This window comes from Lepidochelys olivacea, assembly GCF_965140295.1.
Source record: "Lepidochelys olivacea isolate rLepOli2 genome assembly, chromosome: 1".
Classification (NCBI taxonomy): domain Eukaryota; kingdom Metazoa; phylum Chordata; order Testudines; family Cheloniidae; genus Lepidochelys; species Lepidochelys olivacea.
The window spans coordinates 264,507,744-264,535,024 of record NC_140411.1 but is presented as its reverse complement, the minus strand read 5'-3'; positions in this window follow the sequence as shown (position 1 = coordinate 264,535,024).

The following is a 27,281-nucleotide window of genomic DNA, read 5'->3' as shown; positions in this document are numbered from 1 at the left end:
TCATTAGGTGTATCAGCACTCTAGCTAGCTCATTAAAAATAGCAGTGTGGACCTCATAGTGCAGGCTTCAGCACCAGCTGCACAAGGGAAAACTGACCCCTGGGGTTCATGCAGGCTTGTGTAGCCTGAACTGCGACATCCTCACTTTTATTTTTAGCAAGCTAGGTAGAGTACAGCAGTGCAGGTACATCTACATGAGTGCCAAAACAGATGAAAGCTGAGGCCAGCTTCTTGTTTCCTCCACACCAGTCGCTCGTCATTTAGTCTGGATGAGCGAAAGAAAAGAAGGGTCTGAGTGTTTGCATCAGTACAAGTATAGGTGTGGATATATAGCTACAGAAAGTAGTCTAGTGTTTGTAATTGCACCCACAATGTGCTAGGAGCTTCCCCAATGAAAAAGAAGATATTGTCCTTGCCCTGCAATACTCGCTATTGTCATTGTTTATTAGTAATACAGTCACTCATGCAGAGGCCCAACTGACATCAGCGTGCCCCTCCGCTTGGCACTGTACAAATACTTAGTCTCTGTCCCAAAATACTTGTGATGTAAATGGACAAGACAGACCAACGGTGGAAGAAAAGTAGTATTAGTATTCCCATTTTACAGACTGGGAGTTGAAGCATAGAGGGATTGAGTGATTTGTCCAAGGTCACACAGGGAGGCTGTGGCAAAGTCAACATGTCACAGCCAGGTCATGGACAGCCAAAGCTTGTAGTCAGAGCCAGAGTCCACAGTCGTGACACAGGAGTTGAGTTGGCTGGGTCAGGATATCGGGAGGACAGAAGCAGGATAGAAACTGGAGATCAGAACAATGAGTCAGGAACCGGAGTCAAGCCAGATCAGGGTACCACAGTGTCAGCGGCAGGAGCCAAACTGGAGGTCAGGAATCAAAGGTCAGATGCCAGGAGTCAAGCCAGGCCAGGAAGCCAGGAAATCAAGGAGTAGGAGGCATGCAGTCCAGAGCAGGGTACAGCCCAGTTGTTCAGACAGGTTCCTGTTGCTGGTTTAAGCAGAGCCAGCAGGTCAATCAGTTGTTCTGGGACTCCACCAATCAGACCCCAGGGGCAGAGCCTCACACTGGGGCTGGGCTTTATGGGTCCCAGGTAAGCAGCTGTCAGCTGGCTGTCAAGTGGAAGGTTGGTGCATGGCTGCTCCCATATACCCTGCAGGCCTGGATTTGGATCTGTGGGTCATGACAGAATAGCTGAGCCTAAATCTCCTGAGTCCTAGTCCAGTGCCTTGACCTCAAGGCTATCCTTCTTCTCACAATCTAAAGAGACTGACAGTAGCAGGAAGGAGTGCAATACAATATAAATTAACAACATATTGTGGTCAATGTGGCGATTAGCCACATCTCAGTAATAAAAATTGTATTGACAGTGTTTTGGGGGAGGTTGCTTGTTTAATATTTTTAGTTTTTTAAAAGCTGAACAACAAATTTCATACACACACACACACACACAGAGGGAGAGAGAACCCTGTTTAAGACCCCAAATCAGTCAGAGAATTATATGGTGACTGAAACGTGATAAAGACATTTTAATATTAAAACTGATAACTGAAAAACATTTCCTCCAAGGCTCAGCTGCTGGGACCCAAGTTCAAGATTCTATGTTTCCCTGACAACAGGTGGTGACATCACAAGAACCTAAGCAAAACATAGTCCTGCAATGCCCCCTGGGCTGCTGTCATGTTATCAGTGGTTGCTGAAGACACATGGAGACATACGACTAAAGGAGGAAGTTACCCAAAATTTAAAACACCTTTTCTTTAAAAGAAAGAAAAAAAGGGGGGGGGAAAAGAGAGGTTAATTCTAAGGCCTCACACTGATTCATTTATGGAGATCACTGTCCAATCCTTTAGAACCACACAGCAGTTCAAAAAGTAGAAGAAAAAAACAACTTGGATAAAAAAAATCCTGAAGCAGCAACCACATCATCTTTGCCTGCAGAACCCTACCCCTCAAATTCAAAACATTGCCATGGTGACAAATTTCTGCTGTAGGTATGAAAAACTATTTCTTTGTGAAAGTCATTTTTGTAGAAACATGAAAAACTATAATTAACCCCCACCTTGCAGTTTACCAGCATTGTCGCCAAATATTCAGAACTAGATTGGCTTCTCTTTTTAGGAATGGGTAACATGAGTTTAAATAAACTGATTTTTTTTAAAAAAAATCATGGATTCTACAAACTGAATTTACCCCTGTAAATTAATAGAATACTCTGAGATCTACAAAAAATATTGTATTGTGAGTTCATTTGCTCACAAATTACTTAGAGGGAATTTTAATACCTCATGACTTAGAGAGCATAGATCTGACCTGAGACCTGATTGGAAATTTGAAAACATTTTCAGCCACATTCTCAACTGATTTACACTAGACTTAACCTGGAGAGTTTCCGCTGCAGTCAGTGGAGTTACTCCAAATTTACAACCGTTGCACAGACGCCAACTCCCAATAATCTAGGAGGAGCTAGATTGTGCCCAACTGTTCATGCATTCACATGGCCCAAATTATATACCAGCTAATGAAAGACACCATAGCAAAGGCTCTCAGCTCCCATCCTGGGTTTCACAGGTAATCAGTGTGAATTAAACTAGCATTTTCTTGTTTGTGCACACTCTGAGTTCTGCATTAATACAGCTCTGCATGAAGTCCTCCCACTAATCTAATTCCCCTCAGACTCACAAAAGCACAGCTATGTCTGCCAGTAACCCGCACAGCCATGGAGTGTACTGCACAGTGCCAGGGATAGATGGGCCAAATCCTCAGCAGCTGTAAATTCAGGTAACTATTGAAGTCAATAGAGCTGAGAGGCTACCCCCATGAAGACTGTCAGTTTCTCTTCTCCTGCTCAATCTCAAGCTGAAGTTGTAAACCTGCGTTTGTAAAATCATAACTCATTGCCATAGAGATAGTGGTGGTGTCCGATTCAGCATTATGGCTTCTCTGGGATTGAACAAGAAGTGAGGATGGGCTCATGGGTGGGAAGAAAGTCCATGCTTTAAAAGCAACACATTTCTTATACGGAGATAGAAAAGGGGAAATATCATCCCAACTCCCTGCTGTGTATAAATGACATGGCAAACCAAGCGCTTGCTCCCGGCTTTGTCTCATTGTGTCAGAACAGCATGGAAATTAATCTTTAATCTCATCTCCCCAGAAACCCCACATTGCCACACAGTTATGCACCACTCTCCAGTGCAGGTGTATATAGTAGCACTCTATATGGTATTGGTGACATGTTCTATGAAGTCCTCTCACAGTAGCTACTCCATGGAACAGATATTTTTGCCTCAGATTCCATTAATAAGACACGTGCCCCACACTCAAATCATAATATTCTGTTTTATTTCCCCTTTAAAATGCCCTTCAGTAGCCATTAAAAAGTAGTGATTACAATTCATTAATCATGTAAGGGCTTACAGGAAACTGTGTCACAACCCAGCTATTGTCCACATAGCTCCCCAAATCCACACAACCAAAGTTCAGACATTTTACTGCTAACAGAGGAGTTCCCTGGATACTTGCTGAGAAAAATCAGCAAAGTCAGCAGCCTTTTTTAATCTTCATCAAGCAGAGGCACATTTGTCCTTGAGATACTGCATGGGGTGAAGGTCCTTACTTTGAATGCCTCTTTCTTAAGACTGTCACACTGCCTTAGGCAGTGTTTGCACTGGAACTGAACGTTAAGCAGAGGCCAGGACTAGGCAGAATTTGGATAGACACTCTCCAAGGAAAAACCCACAATACTGTGGGAAAAGCAGGGGCATTTCCCTCTGAGCCAATGCCTCATTATAGTGCTTGGGAAAGGGGATCATATTTTTTGATTAAAATGTAAAACCTTACAGCTTGTGGTCATTAAAGGGGGTTGGGGCACGGAAGAGGGTTCGGGGTATGGGCTCTGGGTAGTGCTTACCTCAGGCGGCTCTCAGGAGCGGGCAGCACGTCCCTCAGGCTCCTAAGCGTAGAGGCAGCCAGAGGGCTCTGCTGCATACTGCCCCTGCCCACACCCCCTCCTGCACCTAAACTCCCTCCCAGAGCCCGCACCCCCTCCCACACTCTGAACTCCTTGACCCCAGCCCAGAGCCCCCTCCTGCACCCCAAACTCCTCACCTCTGGCCCCACACCTGAGCCAGAGCCCTCACCACCTCCTGTACCCCAACCCCCTGCCCCAACCTGGAGCCCCTTCCCACACCCTGAACCCCTCATTTCTGACCCCACCTTGGAGCCCTCACCCCAACCCCCTGTCCCAGCCTGGTGAAAATAAGTGAGTGAGGGTGGGGCAGAGTGAGCGACAGAGGGAGGAAGTGAGAGACAGGGCAGGGGTGGGGCCTCAGGGAACGGGTGGGGCAGAGCAAGGGTGTTTGATTTTCTACAATTAGAAAGTTGGCAACCCTACCCAGAAGCCATATATGTAAAGGGGCTCCTTGCCTTAGGTATCATGTAATTTAGAGATGCAAATAGCACCAAGCTATTTTCAATAGGCTAAGCCCCTAACCCAGACCATCTACTTGTATTAAGATTATTAAGTAGGATGGAGAGATTCATAACCACGTGAGGTGGGAGGCTGCTCTCCAGCCCTGGGGCTCAGTGCGCTTGGCAGTGCTAGGTAGATTTTCTACAAGGCCTGGTTCTGCAGATAGTAGTCAGAAGCTGCTATTAGCACTGCTATTTCAGTTACAGGCCAGATGAAGGGGCAGGAAGGCCACCTAGAGATTAATCCAGATGACCTTTTATTTAGTTGTAATACCATTATTTAACTGAGCCCAATTAATTACAGAACAGTAAACACATTTCACAATATTATGTTTTCCAGGTGCAGTGTTCCCAAACCATAACCAGACAAACAAAAGTGTTTGTGGGGAATTGTAAAGGAGCACATGACTTGTAGCCTTTGCCCTACTACTTTGCAAGGATTAAGGACTTAAGGTTTGTTCATCTTGTACAACCAGAAATCTGAAAGCAACATGTGGTTTTATCTGACATATTAAAAGATGCATGCAGATATTTTCAGTTTAAAAATGCATTGGGGTGTAAAAGTGGCACTTTGCCTCCTCAAGTGACCTTGCATCTGGCAATGTTCACCAGTTTTTGCACTGAGCCATTCATTTCTCTTCATGCCTGCACCAAGGCCTTTACTCCACAGAATCAGGGAAGCAGCACCCTTTCCTTCCTCCTCCCTCTGCCATGAAGTTGTAATCCGGGGAATCATCCCTATGTTTTGAACCTACTTAGAAACTGTCAGACCTGGAGCAGTACAATTGCCACTTGATAGCCAGTAAATGCAAGAGCAGGGTGGTGGTAATGGACAGGGTACAGTGAGCATGTCCTCCCTGCATTGACAGCCCTGAACATTCCTGAAGTAAGTATATTTAAACTCATCCTATCCTATCAAAGGGGTGGGGTATATAACACTGATTCTGTTTACACATGTGTTTTGTTCACAGCATATACACAGAAGTTGGATTAAAAACAAATATTCTTGATGGAAGGTTGTAACCTGACACTACTTTATTTCTTAGAATTCATAGTAGCACAACCCCAAAATAGAAAGAGAAAGCAGGGTGCTCCCCACCCCTCCTTATTCTAGGCTGTCTGTTTGCTAAATGACTGCTTCTAGGACCTGATTGCATACTTCCTTACAGAGCCCCTAGCTTGCAGGTAGGACCCGGAAAACCACTGAGGATTTAAAGGCACAGATAACAATTTTAACACAGTTTTCAATACATCACAATGTACACATACAGTGCCATTCCCCAGGAGACTGAAAGTGCTCTTAGAGAAGTGCCAGGATTAACAACGGAATGTGGTTATTCAAAACATCTTAGAGCTGAGACAGCTTGTATGAATACATTTATAATGCTCTTGATTCCTGTGAGGTGGACAGGAACCTGATTCTTAATACTGGACAACAGAATCAGAGTGGGGTAGTCTTCACTTGCCAGTCAGGGGGTACTGTGTGACTGAATCTGCTCAGTTAGAAGCTAATTGGAGGTGGATGCAGTGCAGAGCAGTGATGAACCAGAGAATGAATTACATGTTGCCCTCTGGCTGGCAAAAGGCCTGTTACCAAACTCAGAAGTTCAAAACTCAGAAGACAAACCAGAACAGTTTGACTCATTCTCAACGTGAAATGCAAAGTTAAATCCTGTCCACTCACCCCAGGCCACAGATGTATTTTGTGGCACTACTGCTATTAGCATCATGTCCCAAAAAGAGCAGGCAACGTACAGGAGAACACACCAGGGGCAGGGATAGCCAAGCCTGCCCAGCCTGTTTCCCAGTCATGGAGCACGATTTCAGACTAAGATGTGTTACTCTCCGCTTGCCAGCGGCCAATTGGCCTTAGACCTACCTTGTAGGTCTGCAACCCCAGGTGACCCAGCCTACTTAAGACTTTGTGTCCCTGGGCATACCCAAATATATACATCCTAATCCAAACACTCAAGTCCACATTCCCAAACACACTTAGGTGTGTATATCTCACCCACTTACACAATACAAACCATAAACATGCACACAACCTAGATCCACTATTACCAATTCTCATGATATCTGGTGTCTGTGTTAGAGTTCCAACAGCTTAGACTCTCCGCTTTCATTTGTTTAAAAAAAGTGTCTAGCCCGGATGACTGAAGAGAAAAGCTTGAAAATGCAACCCTAAACATTTCAACACCATAAGACAAATAAAAAGAACCCAAAATGTATATTTTTAATCTCACAATTTTAAGCCAGTCTCCTGTTTTGTGGAGATACGACATGATTTTTGAACACTTGTGGTTGGCAAGACTCTTATCCTTACACAGACTCTCTCCCACACGCACCAAAAATACCCATGTTCAGACACACAGAGTCACATTCCTGTATTAAACTCCCTGAGAGAAAGGCATTCATTTAGCTTCCTGTGCTCCTGATTGGTTCTGAAGGGTGAATACAGGTAAATAACATCTCAGTTTATGGAGAGGAGGTGTAAGACCTGAACACCCACTTGTTTTGTGTTTCTTTTTATTCTGTTTACTTCAGGCTCCCCCTAAGTCAGCAGCCAAAAGAAGAGTGCCCCTTCTCCCTGCTCCTCAAGATTTACAGTCCCCCAAGAAGTTGACTTGATGACAATTTGAAGATTAAAAATCATACTTTTTTAAAGAAAATAGTATTTGCCTATGTCACTAGTAACACTCCAGGTTATTAAAAATGAAGAAATTATTTAAAGTCTCTTGTACTTGATGGTATTTGTTTACTCTGGCACTTTACTATGCTAGAGCAGTGAAATGACACTCATAAGTTTCACGTCCTGGTTCCCCTGCGCTAACTCAGTGCTGTTGTGACTGGATTGCAACATGGCACAAATTTATAGTGTGTGTGTGTAATATTTTAAATACATTTGTAGTTGAGTGTTTTGTTATTTAATGCATGCAAGCACTTTTATTGTTCAGTTTGATGCCTTTTCCGTTTTTTTAAGCACTAAACCTAAATTTGGATCCTAAACAATTTGAAAGTCATGCCATCAAATGACTGGTTAATGTACTGCTGAGATCAAAGCTAGGCAGGTTTCAGCTGGTGATAGAAGAGTGAGTAATAACATCGTAACCATCAGGATTTCAAATGAGACAAAAGAAACCAAGTGAATGAAATACAGGCCAGATAAAAAGCCTTAAAACGGAGAAGATAAGACTCCACTATGGTCAGAAAGGGAGGAAAGGAGGAATACATACACTGGAGAAGGGAGTATGTTAATTGACCCTTAGAAAGCTGTCTAGTTTCCAAGTGGTGGATCCTGAAACCTAGGTTTTGTATATTCTGCTCTCAGGGCTTGTCTACACATGAACCGTTACAGCAGCACCAGTGCACCAGGGGTTGCTCTAGCACCTCACTGAAGAGGCTACTTAAGTTTTGGCATCTGCAATCCACCTCCCCAAGAGGTGGATTCTCCCATTGACCTAGCACTATCTACACCAGGGGTTAGGTCAGTTTAACTGCATTGCTCAAGCGTGAGGATTTTTCACACCCCCCGAGTGACATAGTTACACTCATTTCCTAGTGTCAACCAGGCCTGAGTTACTTTAGTATACATGTGGAGTAACTCCACCAATGTCAAAGGAGTTTCTTCACATTCATATAGATTCTGATCTCAGCTACAACTGTATCTTGGTGTCTTCTGGAACGTTCCAAAACTTGGAAGAGAATTAAACACGTGAGAATAGCAAGAGAATTTGATGCCTGGGCTGGGAAATTGGCACTTTCTGGTAATCCCCTATGTCAGACAAGCACAGCAGCTCAGTGCAGGGGAGTCAGAATGACTTTTGAGGAAAAGAACAGAGGGGGTTTGGCAGTTTCAGGGATGTCTGGACCAAATATTTGTTGGGGCTGGTTGACAGAAGGAGATCTGCTCTTGGTGCTTATCAAGAGCGAAGAAGGCCCCAGGATAGATTCACAGCTGAAACAGAGTTAGGTTATAGGAAAAAGTAGCTAATGAGGTCAAAATAAAAAGTGGAAAATTTTAATGGGAAGGAATTTGCAGAAACATTCCATTTTGGGAGAACTGAAACAGAATTTATTGGCTTCCCAGATGCCCACCTGGAAGACACTTGTCTTTCACTTTCTGCCACAGGCCAGGGAGTCATCATTTCAGTTTCTCTAATGGAAAATCAAAAATGTTCAGCAAAATTGAAACTTTCCCACTGAAAGTTTTGATTTTGCAAAATGGGCAAATCATTCCAGCAAGAATTCCTGACCTCCTGTCGTATCCTGCTTACAGCACTAATACCTGTTGACAAAAAACACCCTGTCGCCTGCAGGCAAACACATTTCATTAAGTGATCACTCCATACTAATCCTCTCAGTCCTCGTCCTCAGAGGAAATATGCACAACTTTGTACGTGGGATGAGCACGGAAACTTAAATTCATAACCCTGCTAGACACTAAAAACCATGGACTCAATAGAGAGGCTGGTTTACAGCTCATTACAACAATTTGTAAGACACCCTGAGGAGTTCTGCAAAGCTCAAAAGCTGAAGTTTGTCCAATAAGAGACCTTGTCTCTCCCAGTACTTCTGGGGGAAGTTAACCCATCCCCCTCCACCATGCTTCTCTCCACTTGTGCTTACCCACCTAGGGAAAGAGGGAGAGGCCCTTTCCAATAGTCTAACAGCTTACACACTTAAGGTCTTTAAGAGACAACAACAGAGCAAGTATCTTTAATGACTCTAGCCCCTGCTTCTTGGGAGCATCAAAACCAGTTTGAATTGAGTAGGTCACACTGAGAGTTCCAGAGAGTCACACAGATACTCATGCAGAACTGAGCTTGCTAAGAGAATGCAGGTATGTCTATGCTGCAGCTTCAGGAGTCTGCCTCCCAGCCCAGGTAGACAGATGCATGCTAGCTCTGCTCAAACCAGCAGGCTAAAAACAGAAGTGTGAATATTGCTGCATGGGCAGCAGCTCAGGCTAGCCATCCAAGTTTGGACCCATGGGCTTATCCTCAGGTAACTAGACCATGCTGCTGGCCCTGCTGCAATGTCAACACTGCTATGGAGTTAGCACAAATCTGTCTACCTGGGCTGGGAGGAATCCTCTCAGCTGCAGTGTAGACATACCCTGTAAGGCCTGGTCTACACACAGTTTTTATACTGGTGTAACTATGTCAGTTAGGGCTGTGATATTATTTACCAAAATAATTATGCTGGTATAAGCCCTAGCCTGGTTAAAGGTTCTTTAGAATGGTAGGGCTTATTGCCCTTCCTATATGGGAATATACTGTATCATTATAAAGCACACCTATACCAGTATAACTGTGTGTACGCTAGGACTGTGTCTGCACTACAGCTTCCTGTCAGCATAGCAATGTCAGTCAGGAGTGTGCAGAGGTATGATCCCTGACCGACAGCTGTGCCACTGCTGGCTGAAGTCCCTAGAGTAGATGCAGCTTAATCTTCCAGTTCTGTTCCTGTAAGTTAAGAGGAGAGCCCGTCTAGTTTATACTCTAGCAAAGCATAAGACTAGATGACACGTGCATAGGTTGGCGGTTTTAACATTTTTTTTCCTCTGCTTTTTTCCAAATCCTGAATAAAAAGACTTTGTTTTTAAAAAACTGTTGAGCTATATTACCAGTCTCAGGTTCCTAACAGAAGGAAATGCAGGTGCCCCACACCCAGTCAGACCTATAGAGTTGGTATATAAAGGGTAGTGTGCCCAGGAACTTGTGAAAGAGTTGCATGATTCCACCCTGAGACAGGTAAAGGCAAGAAGAGGTCCAAGTGGGTGCATTCAGAGAGCCCAGAAAGTGGGTGAGGTGCAGCTAGCCCCCTAACCATGACACCCTTGTAGCATTAACTTAGCTGCATAGCTATACGTGTTAACAATGGCCACAAAGTTATACTCGTAAAATTCCCCGAGTATTTTGAAAATGCTTCTTTTGTCCAAATCACAGCTTGGCCATACAGGTGACACATTTCTCACTTATGCTCAGACAAGCTCCATCTTTTCAAGAGAATTGTCTCCCTGTTTCTAGGGCTTTGCCTTTCACTTATGTTCATAAACATACCCCATGTCCCCTCCACTGCTCCTTCTTTCATTCCATAATAAGTTTGAAAAATGGTAGGCCTTCTCCTGGAAGGGAAAAAAAAGAGAGAGAGAGAGAGAGAAAAGCAATTTCAAAGAAAACATCTTTAAAAAGCTTGTTGGTTCTCTGATTTCCTTCTCTCTGGCAACCAACACAGTTGTTAAAGGCTGTGCAATTGGACAGTAAACAACTAGCAGGAGTCCAAGGCCATGTCTACACAGTGGGGTAATGCACACTATAAGGTATGGTTTCTGAAGTGCACTAATGTGTTTCATGTTAATTGGACCATGTATATCCTGTTGGTGTGCACTAAAAATTCCCTAGTGCGCTTTAATGTAGTGTTGTTTCAAACAGCACTATGTTAAAGCACATTAGGGAACTTTTAGTGTGCACCAGCAGGGCCAGTTAGTTCACTTTACAAATCACATCCCCATTGTGCATATTACCCTACATGTAGACAAGATCCAAGAAAATTTAAACAAAATGGAGAAGGGAGGAATAATTTTTCCCCAGTCCAAAAAAGGCTTGAATATCAAGAAGGTATGGGAGGGCGTTATATTGGAGAGCTTAGGGGATGGTAAATTGGGATATAGAGACTTTTATCTTGAACTAATTCAAATTCTGATCAGATTTACTAAAAAATGTATCCACAGATATCTGTAGAAAATGAGATGGGCTTCTCAGCCCAGTTTTTAGTGAAACAGGCGTCCTCAGTGGCCCCCTTGATCTTGCAGTATAAGAACTAGAAGAAACTCAGCAAGAAGCTGACAGACCTTTTGTATCCTTTTCATTTATTTTAATTTTAAAATGAACGTAGCGCTGGTGAAAGAGCCAGATTGAAGAATGAAGTCCTCTATTTTTACCAGACGCAACAGGTGGAATATGGGCTACAACAGTGCAAGTTTTATAAGCCACTGCGAAGGTGCTCCAAGCCTATCCCAGGGGGATCGTGTGTCCCTGATCTGTCTCCTGAGATTGTCAGTTTTAACGGTGGGTCTTTTGGGCTATTGTATCTCTGTCAGGAGTGAGAATCAGCAGCTTGTTTTATGCAACCCACCAAACAACTGTCAGATGCTGGTAACTGAAAGTCACTCCCAACCTTTAGCTAGCCTGAAACCAAAGCCCTTGTGGTAATAAACCCCATTGCATTCCCAATCCCCTAACCTGCATATTCCCCTGAAGAGCCTCTCTTAAAAGAGCATGAAGTTTAACACATTATTGGACAGATATGAGTTTACTCTTCTACTTTCCCTGCCTGATTTTCAGTTTTGCTTTTTCGCTCTTAGCCGGGACAACTCAGTGCAACCTCAATGACTGTTGAAGATATAAAATATGTGAAAAGGAGAGAGACGGAAGACATCCAGGTAAATTCAAACATGAATTTAAAATTACTCAATAGAAAATTTGAAAGGATTTTTTTTTAAATGTGATGCTTTTTTTTAGTCCAACTGATTTTTCCTGGAAATTTGTGTTATAGCGCAATACCGACAAATATCCAAGAGAGGGCAGCATTGGTAAAGTATCGAATGGTTTGGACTCAGTCACTCAATTTCAAGTAGTGGCACTAGGTTTGTTCTATGCTGCCTAAGTCATTGTTGCAAATAGGCAAGACAGTTTGTCTCTAGAATATCCTGATAAAATACTTTGAGTCTATGTAATTAAATGCAGCTTGTTTGTGGAGAGCAAAGTATGGATGTTGAGTGTGGCACTGGCAGAAGGGAAAGTGTTAAAAACGCACATGGAGCAGTTTAGGTCGGGCACTGTTCTTTGTGGAATCCCAGCTGATTACTGAATGTCTGAGGTTTTCCAATCAAATAATCTGTTTAGCTATCCTTGACCATTATGAACAATATGTGTTTATTTGTGTTGTAGTGGCTCCCACAAGACCCAACCAGGACTGGATTCCCACTGTGGTGGTTGCTGTACAAACACATATTAAAAGACAGCGCCTCCCACAAAGCATTTACAATCCAAATTAGGTAAAGGCACGTAGAGTAGACTTATAAGCAATTGGAGGAGACTGAAGTACAATGGTGATAAGAACACACTTCTACATACTATTCTTATACACTAGCCATGTGGCAACTGACAGGTTTAGAGCAAAAAAACAACAACAAAGACACCAGGGATACTAGCTATCCCAACTAGCCGCTAAGTACTGATATTAGGGACCATGGGTCCCAAACCCTAGGCTGTTCAGGAACTAGTAAATTCCAACCTTCCATGTAGTGACCTGCTAACAGCTGTCAGAAAAGAAGCTGATTTCTGACAGAGAATTCCGGTCCTGGGATCTGGTTGGTGGAATGCCGGCAGTTCTGATTGGTTCCGAGCTTTTATTTAAACCAAGTGCAGGCACGGGAAGTTGTCCATGTATCTGGGTTCTTCTACTTAGGACTGCTTCTGCTGCAATACCTGCTCCTAATCTCCTGGTAACCTGACCTTGCCTGCCAGACACTTAACTTTGGGTTTCCCCTCTGGCTTGTCTTGGACTCAACCTCCTGGTATCTGACCTGTCAGAAAAGGAGTCAGGACCACCCATGTCCCAGTTGTGACAGCTGAGCATATTCAATGCTTCTTAAATTCTGGACACTTAAGCGTTGCTTAGGTCTATCCCTATTCAGGACAGTAGTTAAGCAAGTGCTTAAATCCCATTAGTTTCAATAGGATTTAAGCATATTCTTACATTTAAACACCTCCTTAATTGCTTTGTTGACTTGCACCTTGGACAGGATCACTGGAGTCTAATCTTATGTGTGGTGCCTATGTCATTAGTAATAAATAAAAGACACATAGCAGTCCAACTCCAGATTGTGTGAAAAACTCTTCTTTTTGCATGATTTGTGCTGTAAGTTTTACAGCATTCCTTGTAGGCTTTCTGCTTTCTCTTAATAGCCTGCATGGGCAGGTTGGGGGAGGCTGTGCCTCCCTAAACAGCTAGGCATGGCCCTGCCCACGCTCTGCGCCCAGACCCCACTCTGCAGCTCCCACTGTGTGGTGGCCCCAGTTCTCCGGGGAGGCTGGGGCCACACAGTCCACCCTCCCAGTGCTCCGGGGAAGGGGGAAGATAGCCTGGGGCAGGGGCTGGCGGCAGCACTGGGGGGGCTATAGGCTCCAGTGGGGTGGCAGAAGGGGTGGGGTCTGGGGGGTGGGGCCTAGGCCAGAAGGATCAGGGCTGGGGGCTAGCCTCCCCCAACTGGCAGTTCATGCACTGCCCATGACAGCCTGTGTCAAGATGCTTATTCATCCAGTTTGACCTGCAACCCTTCCCTATGAATCTTTTCCCCTTGTTTGGGATGCAGGCTTCAGATAGTGCTGCAATTTTGACTTAAAGTATTTGTAAGCCTTCTTCACATTCAGATCATTGAGTTCTTGAGTCCAGTCCACTTCCCTAACTACTTCCCTTAATTTTTTTAAGTTTGCCCTTTTGAAATCAAGGACCCGAGTTGCAAACCTTTTTTTTAAATCCTTCCATTTAGTTTAAACTGAATTAGCTGACCAAGCGTGTCCTCTACAACCAGATCTTCCATGAGGTCCTCGCCATTTTAGTATTGGTAAGTAGTATCACCTCTTATTGGTTTGGTGATTCAAAAATATCCCTGTTTTTCACTTCATGGACACTTTCCTAACTTATTTTTGGCTCATGATATTTCCAAAATGACTTGGACCTACAAATTCCAAGTTTGTTTTGTTGATTGACTTGGTAGCACGGAAGTACAGATATCTTAGAGCCTAGAGTAGGGGCTTGGAAGGGGGACAGGAGCCTGGGAACGAGTGCTGGCCAAAACTTTAATCAAAAACAACTGTTTTAATCAAAAGTTTTTCAACAGAAACTCCTATTTTGACTAAGCCAAATTTTTTGTGAAATTGTACGAATTTTGACACTTCATTTACAGAAAAGGGAAAAAAGCAGTTTTGAAAATGTCAAAATACCACATTTCAACACTTTTTAATTAAAATTTTCAATTTTTCATATGGAAATGACTTCTTATTTTGAAATTTACTTTATATAAAAAACTTTTTTAAAAAAGTCAATCAAAACAAAATATTTCAATTGACCCAAAATGATTTTTTTAATTATTATTTTTTTTACTTTTTCCAAGTTCAGGATTTGAAAAAAGTCTGAATCCTAAAATTCAAAAGGCAGAAAATCTGTTTTATGACCAGTGCTACTGGGGGCATGGAAGGGGTGTCAGAGGACCGAGATAGGCATGAGTGGTTCAAGCACTTTACCTTTATGCCTAGCTTTTCACCTGTAAGTCTTAAAGTCTTTTATTTTATTACCCCAGCACTTAATTTGATCTGTGGCAGTCAGACTATTAACTCTTCTGCAATTAGCTCAAGGTCACTTAAGTATGATGCATATTTTTATATGCAGAAGGGACTGCCATTAATGAGTGCAAGTAGAGCATACAGTTCACCCAATTTCGCCAGGTGAAACATTAGTCATTAGTAGCAGTGGAATGATGAGCTACCCTCATATTATGATAAGGTTCTGGTTTCAAATTCAGCAGAGAATATACAGTGCAATTATATAATGGTATTTTGCATATTAGACTATGTCCTCCCTTCTTAGAGATAGTATATATTATATTAATAATTAAAAAAAAGATCCCTGAGTACATGTATAGTAGAGACCATTTTTGCTACTAAATGCAAATTTTAAATACCAATACAATTTTAACCAATTCCACTAAAGCTGTTTTAACCCAAATATGTCACACAGATCAAATGGTATTTATTCCTGAAGTTTCAGAGTAACAGCCGTGTTAGTTTGTATTCGCAAAAAGAAAAGGAGTACTTGTGGCACAAGTACTCCTTTTCTTATTCCTGAAGTGTGTTTTCTCCTGAAAGCATTTAGATACCATTGATTGTCTTCTCTTCTGTAGTCCTGTTTTACCTGGAAACATGCACAGCCTCTTTGTATGCTGAAAAAGCTTTTGACTGAGTGGAGTGGGCCTACATGATGGAAATCCTGATGAGAGATGACTCTTTGGAAAAACATTTTAAAACTGCCTGGACTCCATTTATGATAAGCCCTAGTGATGCGAATTTTAGTCAGCTGTTAGAGACCCTTGTACTTCAGAAGAGACTTAGAGAACAACCTCCTCTATTGCCTTTAATATTTGTCCTGACATTATAAGTGTTAACCATTGCTGTAAGGAAGATTGACAGTCTTCACACAATAATGAAGAGATTAAGTTAGCCTTTATGTAGGTGTGTCCTGGACACAGAAAATTTAGAGGCATTCCTTCCTGAAACTATTAAAATCAAAGCTGTGTTCCCTTTCCAGGATACAAGATTAACTTTGCAGACTAGACTTATAGTAAGCACTACTATTGGCCAAAAGAATGTGTTTTCCCCTCTTCAGTGGTTCTCCACAAGTTTTACAAAAGTTAGTAATTGAGACTATTGTTAACATTCATCAAATACAACTGAATCTTTTATTTTTTAAGAAAATTTAAGATATACAAATGTGGGCTCTCCTTTCATTATCTTGGATACTACATAAGTTATGCATAAAATGTATATTACACAGTGTAACAGGGTTCACTCACCACTGTGGCACCTCCTGCTGGCTGTCTTGGGAATTAGCTCTGCATGTTAGTGCACCCTCTTCAGGTGGTGCCTCACCACCATCACTCCTGCTCTAGGACCCACATCTCTCCAAGGACAGCATAATCCTCTTCAGCAACACATCCCTCCAGCCATGCCACACACTCTCCTTCCCCTTCCAGGGGACCTGCAGTCCATTGTTCAGCCACTTCCCTTAGTGGCTACTACAGCAAATTATCTGGCCACTTTCTCATGGCCCCAGCATCCTCTTTGCCTTAGCCTCAGTCTGCAAACCCCAGCAGCCAGCCAGGAGCTATCTTTCACTCCCCTGGTCCCTGCTAGCACCACTGCTCTGTCCAGGGTACTGACAGTTCTCTCAGCCCTCCAGAGACACAGTCCTTCCTCTCTGGGCTCTAAGCAGAGAACTGCCCTCTTCTCCCTGCAGATCCCTTTTTATTTGGGCCTGCTTGGCCCTGACTGGCTGTTCCCTTCAGCCCTTCTCTGATTGGCTGCCTCCTGCGCAAGCTCCCTAGGGCTCTATTAACCCCTTAGAGCCCAGCATGAGCCAGGTTGTTAGGGGGCTTATTCCTTCACCCACTTACTTCCCTGGTCCTTCTCGCATAAACAGAGAGCAACAATACCCGAAGTCCAAAGGTGCAAACAATTTGATGTTTATTGGGGTGAACTTCCAGCAAGCATGATTCCAGTTTCCTTCCTTAGTATCCTCCTTCCCAGCTCTGACACCACAGAGCCTTACACCTGTGCCCCTGTTCCCATTCCTGCCCTTAGCCAAACATTATTCCAACTTCCTTACTTCCATTCCCTGTTCCCATTTCCCCCTTTAGCAAAACATGATTCCAATTTTCTTACCCCCATTCCCATCTCCCACACCCACCCACCCACCCACTCCCTCCCACCCACACCCACTCACTTCCTCATTGACTACAGATTATATAGTAAAACTTGAGTTCTGCTTAGCTATACCTTAACCAATCATTTTCCTGAAATTTAACTAACTAATCCTAATATATTGTAACATGATTATGTAACCAATTATATCCCACCACCTTAATTAGTTTACACCCAGCAAAATTAATTATACAGCAGACAGGAACAATCACAGAACCAGACAGAGATTATACAGACAAACAATAGCAAAGTGGGAACTATAATGACAAGACAATACAGAAGTGAGGATTTCACATCCCAGCTATTGATAAGTGAGTTCTTGCCAGACAGGATGCTATCAAACTAAGTTTCCTTTTACATTTTCTAGGCACTTCCCTTTCTCTGGAGGTGATAGGAATACAATCCTGTCCTGATAGTGCCTAACAGCCCAATAGCACCTTATTTCAATGTGACTAGTTTGGAATGTGAGGATGTGACCGTTCGCTTCCCAGCTTATGGCTGCCTCTGCTGCTTACCAAAGGCCTTAGCCTAAGAACAGGGCCTCAGACTGTCACAGTAAGAGAAGGCCCTTACACCAGCAGACAGTGATTTTGAGTCTTTCTTTTATACCTCTAGAACTAGCCAAGTGATAAGAATACACCTAAATTCTTAAAGTACAGGCCTTTGCAGACAGGCCTGAATATCTTTATCCTAACACAGGTGCCCCATCACACACAAATTTTCTTTTTGTCTTCTAAGCAAAATTATGTAACTTTGAGAAATATTTTGCCATCTTTGTCTGGAAAAGGAAAAGACTAAAGTAAAATAAAACTTCCCAGCAAAAGAGAATGGGGGAATATAGTGCTGCCTGATATTATGGCTGTGTGATTTAAGAAATCTATATTAAAAATATTAAGAGGAAATTCATGTTTAAGCATTCAAAAGTCAGAAAATGCTAAAGCTAAAATTATGCACAATCTTAATTCTGCCCTTTGTGCATGTATATTGGAATATAAATTTTAATTATGTGATCTTGTGCTATTCATTCAATCATCCAACATGATAGAATACGTTTTCTAATGTTTTATGCGCATATTCAGCATCTTAAGTAACTTTTAATACATCCGTTTTATTGCCATAGTAATTTAATATGTCATTGGTCTTTTATATTAATAGAAAAGTGAAATGTGACTGGATCACAACCTCAAACAGTGATCCCCAAACTGTGGGGCACAACCCTGTAGGGAAGCAGGGAGGAACACTGGGGGGGCACACTGGGGCCAGGGCCAGCCCCCATGGGGGGCGGGGAGGGAATACCACACAGTCCCACTCCACCCCCAGCCCAGCTCCAGCTCCCAGCCCCAGTGCATCCCCTATTCCTAGTTCTGCCCCCCAGCTCCGCCTTCAGCCTGAGCTGCTCTGCTGAGGAAGCCTTGGCTGTGTAGTAATGGAGGAGGGCACAGACAGATTCCATTACTGGTAAGGGGAGGCATGACAGGAAAAGTCTGGGCACCACTGACCTAGAAGTACCTACATGGATAGATTATTTCTGATCAGAGGGCTCTTTAGTCTAGCAGACAAAAGACATAACAAGATCTGATGACTGGAAGATGAAACTAGACAAATTCAAACTGGAAACAAAATACTAGAAGTCATGGGTGGCAGGTGAACCGCTGCTTTGGGGAGGCTAGCCTGCTGGCCCCACTCCTTCTGCCCAAAGCCCCAGCCCCCACAGGCTGGAGCCCTTAAGCTCCCCGTAAAAGGAAAATCCCTAGGGGCCCCCCGACCGGAGAAGCCCCGGCCCTCCCGCCCCAGCCACATTGGGGCAAGCCACTGCCACCGGCCCCCCAATTCACACTGCCCCACCGCACCAGACCGAGCCGCCAGCCCTTCCCGAGCGCCGGTCCAGCCACAGCGCAGGGCCCCCCCCCCAATCCCCCCCCAGATTCAGGCTGGGCTGAGCCACCGGCAGCCTCCCTGAATGTCAGCTTCTCCCGCCTCTGAAGACCCCGCTCCCCACGCCGAGGTGCCAGCCCCAGCACCACCCAACCGAGCCTCCTCAGTCCACCAGCTGCTGGCTCTCTGCGTCACTCCTCGCTCCCCCGTCCCGAGGAGGAGGGACGCAGAAGGCAGGGGGGACCTTCAGTGGTGGGGGGTGGAATGGAGGAGGCAGTGAGGATCTCGGGGAAAGGAAAGGGTGCCACCCCGGCCCAGTTGTCCAGCGGCAGGTCAGCCACTATGCCCTTCCCTGGCCTATTATACCTGCTGCCCATGCTAACAGTGCTGGTAATTAATCACTGGAACAACTTACCTAGGCACATGGTAAAATCTCCTTCAGTTGAAGTCTTCAACTTCAGTTGATGACTTTTTGAAATACATGGTCTACTTCAATCAAAAGTTGTTTGCCTTGATACAGAAATTACCGTGTGAAAGTCTATGGCCTGTGTTATACAGAAGGTCAGACTACATGATCACAGTGTTCTGGCCTTAAAAATCTATCAGTATAAATACTATTCTCTGAATTGTGTATGTTAATTTCTTAATTTAATAATTCTATCAGTACACATGTATTTTGCTTTTTTTTTTTTTTTTTTTGCAATCAGGAGCACAGCCTTCTTTACTTGCAATTTAGGGAATGAAGCAGTTAACTGTTAAGCTAATTTAGCTGCATATATAGATAGTGAGAATTTGCTGGGGTATGTAGGCTATTACACTGTTATATAGAATGGCTAAATTTTCAGAAGTTTTGTGGCACTAATTTCTGCAATAATACGTACAAGTGGCATTTAAATGTAATGAGCATTTTTCAAAAGTGCACAATTAGCGCTTAAGTGTGTTGTGCCAAGCCAAAATTGCACCAAGCAGGAGAACACCTGGCCCGGAAAATACACCTGCTGTGATATTTCCGAAGGGGATTATGGGTGCATCAGATGCACCTGCAGCCCCAACAGTTTGTGTTAATCAGTAATCCTTCCTACACAAGCTGCCCTTCTTTGACTTATAAGACCAATTACATTACATGAAGTGTAGCTGCTGTTGGACCTATTGAGGGGCTTCTGCATTGTAGGATATCTACTTATGCAGGAATTTACTGACTATTTGGCTGGCCTGCCTGCTGCTTCTTGAGACACTTATTTCTCCTCTCAGCTGTTGAGCACAGAATAGAGGCATTTTCCTTCTCTCTCTTTCCCAGAGCACCCCATATCTTGCACTGTACTCAGACTCATTGACATTTCCCTCCTTCCTTTTCATTGTGAAAAGAATTGCTCCTTGTTCAATCCAAGTATAGCCCAGCGCTCCATATTAGGTTAAGGTGGGGAGCCTCCTATACCTTCCTGGCCTTTCTTCTCTATATTAGAGTCCCTAATATTACATGCTTTACACAATCTCATTTTCCCGGGGGTGTTTTTGAAAATGACACTGCTGCCATCAGATGTGCATGGAAGAAACAGCTGCACAGTCCTCACTACCTTAGCTTTTGTACCTACCCGTGTTTTCAGAAGGGCACAACTCCTTATTTGCAAATATTTGCAACTTTATTTTTAATTATGGGGATGCTCATGCACAAGCAGAATCTAGTCTCTGTACATGACTAAATAAACTCTTATGTTTTCCCTCATGTTCCAGATGCAAAAGTGAACCTTAGCCCTTGTGCTCCTTATTGGCTTTACCCTTGATTATATGGGCAAAAGGAATTTTAAAAGATGTGCTATGAAACAATAAGGTATAAAGTGGCCATATTGGGGGGTCAGAATGTGACCCTAGGTCTGCTGGCCACAGACACATTATTCTTCCTGAGTCTGTTTCAAAAGAAAGTTGGGAACCAACTTTTCAACAAACTTTATTCCCTTTGGATGCTCAAATCTTGAATCCTGATGATTCTATTATACTGTATTGCCAACCCCAACTCTTCAAAAATCATAATTCAGGCCCCAAAACAATAATCATAATGGCTAAAAAAATGGATTTTTTTAAAATTAATGTTTGATTCTCTTTCTTTGCCTTCTGCTTCCTGAGCTGTAGGGTGAACTCACTTCACATTTTCAAGCTTTTTCTCTGTAACAATGAGGGCTCAAAACTTACTTTTTTTAAATGAAAATTGAAATTCTCCTGCAATCTCTCTATTCTGACAGCTGAAACACCAAATATTATGAGACTTGTGATAAAATCTCAGGAATCAGCAACACTAATTACACCATCAGCTATTGTTCTTTACATTTTGTAGTTAATCTTTCAGGAATAACAACCTCCTTTCTATATCATGTATTTCTTCTAATTTTTAGTTTTTATGAATTGATCATATTACTGACAAGTACAATGGACCTTATTCACCATCTGTGACTCCAGTTTTATTTTGATGTAACTCTGTTGGAATCAGTGGAGTTACAGAAGCATAAAACTGGAGTAATGCAGTAATGAATCAGACCCTATACATATACTAAACACACATGATTCTCAGAGACAAAGAATACATTCCATAACAGACATCTGTTAACAGTACACTAGTTGGTTTAATTTCTTTAAATGATTTCATAAGAAAAACAAGTTTTATATTGTATGTTCCATGAATACACTCTATCTGCTGGATAATAAACATGGGCAAGGAGCAAATGAGGAAATAGCAATATAAAGACTGTATATTAGCCCCAAAATTATATTTTAATGTAACATTTATCTAGCCCTAGCTGTGCACAGGGTGCGGCCAGCAAAGACACTTCACTGCACCAAGCAGTTTAAAGTCTAGGTAGATATTTGTTCATACATACAAGAGAAGGAATGGAAAAATGACACAATCAAGAGACTTAACTAGTGATATTTCTTTACTAACCCTTGTATCGGAGTTCCTACACACATCTTGTTTCCCTGGTGTGTTTTGCTTAATTATCTTGGAGGGAAGGGTGAGTGCTTATAGACCTCATTGAAGAAGTATGTGTTGAGGAGCAATTTAAAGAAGAGCAGGGTAGCGATACCGAAAAGTGGCAGGAAGCGAGGCTTCAGGAGTAGGATGGCTGCATAGAAGAAGGTGTGAGAAGGAAAAACTATATAATGTTCATACTTCTCATCAAAAATGGGGAGCGGGAGGAATCCATCTTGCTTCATTGTGTCATTCAGATCAGCATAACCAAATATTAAGCTACCAAAAGGAAGGACGGTAGAGTTCACCACAACAGAAGGAAGGATGGTGTAGAAGCTTGCATGCTAGTGGCGCGGTTGAGCACTCTGGGTTCAGTTCCCTGCTCCACCACAACTCTGTGAGTTGGGCAAATCAATTAGTCCCTCAGTTCCATCTGTAAAATGGAAATACCACCTACCTCACAGGGTTGTTATGAGAATAGATATACTAAAGATTGTGAGGCTCTCAGATGCTATGGGGAAGGGGGGACCATTTGACTGAGATACCTTCTTTGAGAGCTAGAATGAATGAACACAAGAATTTTGAAAAGATTGTCTTTCTTCTAGAGCTGTAAAATAACCGCAGTTAACTCAAGTGATTAATGCAAACTAACTAGATTAAAAAAAATTAGTTGTGAATGGTGATCGAAGCATGCATATGAATGTTTAGCATATCTGGCACATAAATACCTTGCAACGCCAGCTACAATAGTGCCATGCGAACATCTGTTCTCACTTTCAGGTGACATTGTAAATAAGAAGAGGGCAGTATTATCTTCTGTAAATGTAAACAAACGTGTTTGTCTTAGGGATTGGCTGAACAAAAAGTAGGACTGAGTGGACTTGTAAGCTCTAAAGTTTTACAGTGTTTTATTTTTGAGTGCAGTTATGTAAAAAAAATAATTCTACATTTGTAAGTTGCACCTTCATGATAAAGAGATTGCACTACAGTAGTTGCATAGGTGAATTGAAAAATACTATTTATTTTGTTTATCCTTTTTACAATGCAAATATTTGTAATCAAATATAATAACATAAAGTGAGCACTGTACACTTCTGTGTTATAATTGAAATCAATATATTTGTAAATGTAGAAAACATTCAAAATATTTAAATAAGTAGTATTCTATTATTGTTTAAACAGTTAAATTAAAACTGTTATTAATCATAATTAATTTTTTATTCGTTTGACAGCCCTTCTTTCCTTCTGTGTAGATCAGTCACTCATTGCTGTAGTGTGTCTTTTCCAGAAGTTATTGTATGTGATTTTTGCACCAGGTGGTGCTAATGCATCCAGCTTTCCCTTTTGAAAGAAGATGAATGTGTAAAGCACAAGCATGCATCTCGGCTGCTTGTCATTCTTCTCTAGGAATTGAAGGAATGGGAAAGTGACAAGATCACTTGAGAATTGTGGAATCAACAAGACATCCTTAGGTATTCAGGTACCATGATGAGGGGCACATTAGAGGAACATCACTGCTAAACCTTTTGATCCTGGCACTTTTCCATTCCTTCTCTTCCTACAGAACAGTGACAGCCCTGCACAGTTGTACCTTCCACATACATTTCTTGTGTTGACTACACTAGCAGAATAAAGCAGCAGAATAATAAGTTCAGTCACACTTCAGTTGAATTTTTGGAAGACCTGTTTTTGTGTAATGTTCTGGGGAAACGTTCTCAGTTTGCCTCCCACCAGTACCAATGAAAAAGGGATAGCACTACACTGAAACTCAGGTCTGCAGCCTTCTTCAGGACCTGCTTGAGAATTCATGGACTCTCTCTTCCTCTTAATAGTGGCTGGCAGAATAGAGGGTGCAAGATGGGAGAATCCATTTTCAATATAAATATTTTGATTGGCATGAAAAGGCAGGCAGGTTTTATACAAAATATCATGGACACTTTATCTATCAGGGATATGAGTGTCTTTAAAACACAATTTTTTACAGAAAACTGAAAACAGAAACCATTTTTTGACCTTGAGATACATTCTGGTATATTGACAAGCATCTATATTGTTGTATCTTGCCTACAAAAGACAGCCCCCCAGTTAATGGCAGGCAAAAGAAACTGAAAAAACCCCTCAAGTTTATAATAACAAAGCACCATGAGATTAAATCCCACACGAGAATTTTTTTTCCACTTTTGCTTTGGAGGCTAAGAACCCATACAAACAGGAAACAGTATCTGTCCTGTGAATTAAAACACTGAATACAAGTATTGTAATACAAGTAGAACTTCATTATACAGAAAAACTGTTGTCACAATTTAAAAATACTGCAGTTACTCTGCACCAAATTGAGACTTGGCTAAGCAGGTGTAATTCCACTGACATGAATAACACAAGTAGGTGCAACAGCAGGGGCTTAGTTCTTAGCTGCATCAAGCTCATGAAAAGGAGTCAAAAATTAAAGCAAAGATGGCTGTAAAGCACCTTCTATGCTTCCCAGGATCCTAGGTTGGCCTGGGGGGCTGAACTGGTCCCCAACACAAGTTAGAACAGCCACAGGGCAATGGAAATTGGTAGGGTTTCCCTTGACTTCTCTAGTCACAGAGTACACAGTAGAGCTCTCTCCACCCCAGTCCACTGTTAGGCCATCGCCAGCTTGGTTGCTTTGTTCTCCTCCCTGACATTCTGCTGATAGTCTTGCTGATACACTGGCTACAAATTGCTAAGAACAGCTAGTCTGACTTTTACTGTAGATTTTATTATTTTAGTATTACAAACCTCAGCATTTGAAAAGCATATATCAGACACCACCCCTTCCCCATCCCCATCCATAAGATTGACTTAAAGATCAGGAGATGCTTTTAAACTCAGTCGGTAGTCTGCCTGCTGATATTTCAGCCTTGAGCAGGAAGTGCCCAGCACTACCGTGTGATATCATTTAACGTTCGCATTGAACCTTAAACACACAAAGATGGTGGCTTCCTCTTGGCTGCTCTAAAGAGAACTTTGTTTACTCTCTCCTAGCCCCTGGGGTGCAGTGATTCCATTCTCTCCCTCTTCACTTTTCACTCCCTCCTGCTGCTCCTCATACGCTGTTGCCCCACTGTTCTTCAGTGCTCACTATAGCTCTTTGTTACACACCTTTCTCCTTACATTCACCTGCTCTCTGTATCTTCTCTTCCTTTCCCCCTCAGTCCCTTTTTCTGCTGCCACTCCTGCACTCCTACATTTCCCTGCCCCCCAGCCTGTCTTCTGGATCCTGAATATTCTGCTTCGTGATAAGGGCCACAGATGGGTCACAATGGGTTATTGCAGCTTGAGGGCAGAACTAGCCCTGTCAGTCACTGGCTGCAGGGCAATGCCCAATCCCCTGAAGTTCCCTTCAGTTTGACATGCCCCCCTGCCCGCTGGTGGCTGGCAGCTGAGACAGGCCTCCCGGCTGCAGGGCTTTTTGCAGGGAAATTCCAAACAGTCCCTAACCATGGGGATCAATAATGTGTCCATCTGATTCCCAACCATGTCCCAGTGCTGTGTTTGCCCTTGGGGGAGCTTGTCGCCTCAGCTCCACTTCTCCTTCTGAGGCATTTGCGGCAGCTGGTGCCCCTGCAGGCTTCAGGGAGTGAGCGAGACTGAGAAAGCTGAGGCACAAAGAAGGTCCTCAAAAAGAAAAGGAGGACTTGTGGCACCTTAGAGACTAACCAATTTATTTGAGCATAAGCTTTCATGAGCTACAGCTCACTTCATCGGGTCCTGTGTTTCCTGCTTCCGTGCCTTATCGAGCAGAGTGCAGTTCTCCCCATCACAGCCCAGGCTGGGTGGTGTTTTCTCCACTCCCTCTCCCAGCATGCACCAGGCAGAATAGGAAAAAAATGGCTCCAGGAAAGCAGCTCCCTCTCCCTCATCTCTACGAGGGGAGTGACCCCAGAAGGGCAGCGCTCCAGATAGATCACACCTAGTCCCTGTAGCCTGCATCAGTTTCTGACAGCAGAGCTCAGCTTCGTCCTCTGCCTCCACCTCCCCTCAGACCACAGATGGAGGTTACTGGGCAAAGCAAAGACACTGCCAGTGATGGAAAATGTGGTAAGGGGCCTCTGAGCACTGCTCTCTCCCCCTGCTGCCACCTTTGTGGAATCATAGAAATGTAGGGCTAGAAAGGATCTCAAGAGGTCATCCAGTCCAGCGCCCTGTGCTGAGGCAGAACCAACTACACCTAGACTACCCCTGACAGGTGTCTGTCCAACCTGTTCTTAAAAGCCTCCAAAGATGGGGATTTCTCAACATCCCTTGGAAGCCTGTTCCAGTGCTTAACTACCCTTAGAGTTAGAAAGCTTTTCCTAATATTTAACATAAATCTCCCTTGCTGCAGACTAAGACTGTTACTTCTTGTCCTTCCTTCAGTGGACACAGAGAACAACTGATCACTGTCCTCTTTATGGCAGCCCTTAACATATTGGAAGACTGTTAGAGCCCCCCCCCCGCCACCAGTCTTCTTTCCTCAAGGCTAAACATGCCCAGTTTAAAAAAAAAAAATGATAACAACTCACTCTCCCATCCCAGAATCTTTACTCAGCTCCCAGGCGGAGACCTCCAGAGGAAGAACAAATCACGCAACAGAAAGAAGTAGAGCTTCTACTGAGCCCATTCTTGAGCCCCCAGCTAGCTCCTTCCTTGAGAGACCTAGAAGGGGCCCACAAGGGGGAGGGGAGACAAGTAATCCCAGTCTCTCTGAGGATAGGGCAGTGTGTACTTGAAAATAATTTGCATCAAGCTCTGAGATCAATTTTGCATCTTCCTCCTTCCCTCCCCCAAAGCAGAATTAGGGGGAGAAACTGCCAAAGGGGAAATAAATGAATAAATAAAATCAGCACTGTTTCCCCTGCTCACTTTCACAGAGTGCAGCAGGGCAGTTCAATTTGGAAAAGGTCAAACCACATACGTGCTAATTCCTATAGGCATTCATGCACCTGCGCACACACAAAGGGAATTCTTCCTCTTAGGGGAGGAAGGCTACCTGTCTAAATTAAGAGTTAGAGGATCAAATAGTAAGCTATGCCAAAAAGATAAAAACAAGTAAAACCCAGGAGGATAAACTCTTTCAGGCAGCGTGCAATAGTGTATTGTAAAACTATGCTTAGGAAGTTTGCAGCTGCCCTAGATAAGATACAGCTATATATCCCCCCTGTGCACCCTGATAAAATGTAATAAAGGAATGGAGATTTCCTGCCACTCCTAAAAGGCGGGGACAGTATCAGGCTGTCATCACCGGCAGTCACCAAGACCTACCTATTGGGCTGTCATTTTTCCCAGCTGCTGCTGGGGTCACCACACCCTAATGCCCAGGTTATTGTTCCCAGCTTCTGTTGCAGATTGCTATGCCTCACCACCACCTCTTTCCTCCAGCAGATACCTATAAAGTGATGAGAAGAGCAGCAA